Here is a 3,962-nt window from a genome sequence, read left to right as displayed (position 1 = left end):
TACTTCAGGATAAATCTTGAAACATTCTTTGTGACAATGCATGTGATGGCATTCCCGTTCAATTTGTAATTCCTGGTAGAGTGGATCATATAATTATGTGATTCAAAATGGCCAATACCACTCCATTTCAGCTCACTAATGCCTGGGATATTAATTTTTATGTATTATATCATTTTGAAAACTTCCAATTTTCCTAATTTCATACTTGCTATATTCCACATTCTGATTATTGGTGGATATTTGCAGCTGTTTCTTTCCATTTTGAATCATTCCCCATCAGCCAGTGGAGATCCCGAATGCTTCACTCCATTCATTTCATTAAGGTTGACTCTACTTTGAGGAGGTAGCTCTTCCCCAGTCGTTTTATGAGTACCTTCCAACCTGAGAATCTTATCTGCTCGTATTTTATCAGACAATGATACAGGGCTATTCTTAAAGTTTTCCAGTAATATAACAGACAGTTTTTCATTGCTATTCATATGGTTTTCCCAGTCTTATTTTATTTGAGAAGTGGATGGCCCATTCCTTCTTATCAGTTTGTCTTAGTCTGGAAGCTCCACTGAAATCTGTCTGCCATGGGTAACACAGCTGGTATTTGAAATACCAGTGGCATAGTCTGAAGCATCACAACACAAAAGCCATCACAGGGCAACAAACGGACAGATGAGTGGTGGCAAGTGCTTCTTAATGTCCTTTAATTGAAATTATTTTTCCCTTTAATGTAGGATCGTTATTATTGCATATTTCCCCCATAAAAGGCTTGATATATTACTCCTTCTATGGACATATTAAAATATCTTTATCATTCTAACTCTCTTTAGCCCAGTGTCTCTAAAGTGGATGTGTGCAGAAAGAGGTGAATAGCACAGAAATAATGAAACAAGATTTCTGAAAAAAATATAGTGGTTGGGTTTGCTACAACTGAGTAATATTACTGAAGATGTGGGGATATTAGGTCCTCAAGTGTGAACACTTGTGAATTTGTATGCTTTACTTGTGAATTTCTTGAATTCAAAATACAGAGTGCTGGGTGTCTGTTAACTTGTTTCTTTTTTTCAATCCTCTTTTCCTTTTCTCAAATTTGTTTCAGGTACATGGAGCCACAGAATCAAACAGGCATTTCAGAATTCCTCCTCCTGGGCCTTTCTGAAGATAGAGAATTGCAGCCCCTCCTCTTTGGGCTGTTCCTGTCCATGTACCTGATCACTGTGGCTGGGAACCTGCTCATCATCCTGCAGTCAGCTCTGACCCTCACCTCCACACTCCCATGTACTTCTTCCTCTCCAACCTGTCCTTGACTGACATCGGTTTCATTTCTACCACAGTCCCCAAGATGCTGGTGAACATTCAGACACAAAACAAATCCATCATTTATGTGGGCGGCCTGGCACAAGTTTTTTCTTTATATCTCTTTGGATGTCTGGACAATTTATTCCTCACTGTGATGGCTTACGATTAGCTCGTGGTCATCTGTTACTCCTTGCACTACACAGTCATCATGAACCCCCGCATCTGTTGTTTGTTAGTTTTGGTTTCTTTTTTCCTCAGCCTTTTTTACTCCCAACTGTGCCTTTTATTGGTGTCATAGATTAATTTTTGCTCAGATGTGGAAATTTCTAATTTCTTCTGTGACTCTCCTCAACTCTTTAAACTAGCCTGTTCTGACATCTCCACCAACACCATATTAGTATATTGTATTGTTGGCATCTTTGGTGGTGTCCCAGCCTCAAGGATCATTTTCTCTTATATGCGATTGTTTCCTCCATTCTGAGAGTCTCGTCTTCAGGTGGGAAGTATAAAGCCTTTTCCTCCTGTGGCTCTCACCTCTCAGGTTTTTTTTTTTTTTGTTGTTGTTGTTTTATGGAACAGGCCTGGGAGCGAACTTCAGTTTAACTGTCTCATCTTCTGCCCAGAAGGTCGTGGTGACTTCAGTGTTGTACACAGTGGTCACTCCTATTGTGAACTCTTTCATCTACAGTCTGAGGAACAGGGACATCAAGAGAGCATTGCTGAGGCTTATCAACAGAACAGTCTGATCTCAACTCTTGTACCATCATTTTTGATGTGTGGGTTGGAAAAATGGAAAAAAACTAATATCTGCAACCATAACTCTTTCCTCATTGCTTAATTTTTGTAGCTCTCAAATGTTTCACTGATGAGTTCTCATATCTGAATATTTTTGCTTTGTCACATCTTTACTGAGATAGTGGTAGTATTCTGGGATTTGTCAACCTGTAATATCAAATCCCATTATAGCTATGGACCCTTTTGTATCTTCTCAATTATGACCCAAGCATCCTGATAAAATGTACAACTCCATTTTTATGTAGTTAGAATCTCCATTCTTCACCATAATTCATATATATTACCCAGACTACTTTTACATCTAGCATAACTGTATATGTAGGTTATGTGTGAGAATACATGTCACTGGTCTTGAACCTTGACTTGAAATTGGAATCACCTGGGAAGTTTTTTTTTTTTTTTTTTTTTTAATGATGTCTTGTTCCCACTGCTACAGATTATGATATGATTAGAACAGCTTGTGTCTTGAAAATAAATCTTTAAAGGAACTCAGGTCGTTTTAATGTTTAGAGAAAGTGAGGACAATTCATCTTATTGGACTTTTCCTTCCAAGACGACAAGTATGTCGTGAGTCTTTTACTGTTTCTCAGATGATGTTAAAGATTTCCAAGTGATCAGAGCTCACAATGGGAAAGACATGAAAGAAACTATCCTAAGAACATGCAAGAAGGCTTATGGCAAGATGGAATAATATGTAGACAAGGTACACAGACTCTATACATCAAAGAAATTAGAAACAAGTTGAAACAGATACAGCAGATGACCCTGGAACCATGAGCTTTAAAGAGAACGATAAAGAAGTGTCCTAAATACCAACTAGTAGAAGAAACTGTGAAAACAGTGAATAAGGAGACAATCAGACTTGTGAATTGTTAACTGTCTCAAGAGCGTGGTCTTTTTGAATAACTGTAAGGAGATTCAGACCTGTGCTGCAGCTGCTGTTGTTGTTGTTATGTGCCATTGAGTTGGACTCAACTCATAGCGACCCCTCCTTGGACTTCTGAGGTGATACCACTATGGAAGTAGATTTCCCAACCTCCCTTCTAAGGAGTGGTTGGTGGGTTTGAACCACCAGCCTCCTGGTTAGCAGTCAAGTTCCTTAGGCACTACACTACTAGACCTCCTCAGCAAGGTGATAATCAGCTATGTGTCCAGATGGCAGCACTGGCAACCACAATAGTAGCTTATGAACAAAAGACAACTGTGTTTTCATTACCCAACCACATCTTTATGTCCTGCAGCCCCACATACTGGCTGAGTGCCACCACATTCTATTGTACCAACCAATCAGTGATAAACAGCAGACAATGCTAGTGCCACTAACCTGAACTGAGTATATTAAAAGTTAGCATATATATGCACAGACATTTTCATCCTCTCTCATACCCACCAGGATACAGGCAATGGGTGCCTAATTGCTACCAAAGTAGCAAATAGAGCATAGACAAGTTAGAGCAGTTCAGCAGCCACAATTTCTTGGATTAAAAAAAAAAATTGGACAAATCTAATAAAATCACAATGTCTTAGAGAAAACTGACAATCCCATTTTCACACAAGATGTAAGATAAAGTAGTGCAATGCACCAAGATAGCCCTGATGAGGAAGAAGTTGTATTGGAACTACGTTATAAGATATTCAAAAGAATTATATTTAGGTACCTTCAACACTTTGAGGGACAAATCAAGGGGGAAAAAAAACTAACAAAATCAGGGAAAACACTGACAAAATTAAAGAAAACCTAGACAAAAATCAAGACAAATTTAGAGAGAGACCAGCAAGATGGCAGACTAGGCAGAAAGACTGCACAGACCCTCTTCAACAAAGAAAAGAGAACCAATTAACACAGACACAGAAGATAATCCTGGACCCCTGAGCCT

The 3,962-nt window shown here is 38.8% G+C and overlaps 1 pseudogene; it reads left to right on the top strand.

Annotated features, from left to right (window-relative positions):
* The first annotated feature begins 1,094 nt into the window (after positions 1 to 1,094).
* On the top strand, positions 1,095 to 2,036 carry LOC122152001 (annotated as a pseudogene).
* The last annotated feature ends 1,926 nt before the right edge of the window (positions 2,037 to 3,962 follow it).

This window comes from Orycteropus afer, unplaced genomic scaffold (genome assembly GCF_000298275.1).
Source record: "Orycteropus afer afer isolate SDZICR_OR568_19922 unplaced genomic scaffold, OryAfe1.0 scaffold01070, whole genome shotgun sequence".
Classification (NCBI taxonomy): domain Eukaryota; kingdom Metazoa; phylum Chordata; class Mammalia; order Tubulidentata; family Orycteropodidae; genus Orycteropus; species Orycteropus afer.
The sequence above is the reverse complement of the archived record's forward strand: the minus strand, read 5'-3'. Positions and strand labels throughout refer to the sequence as shown.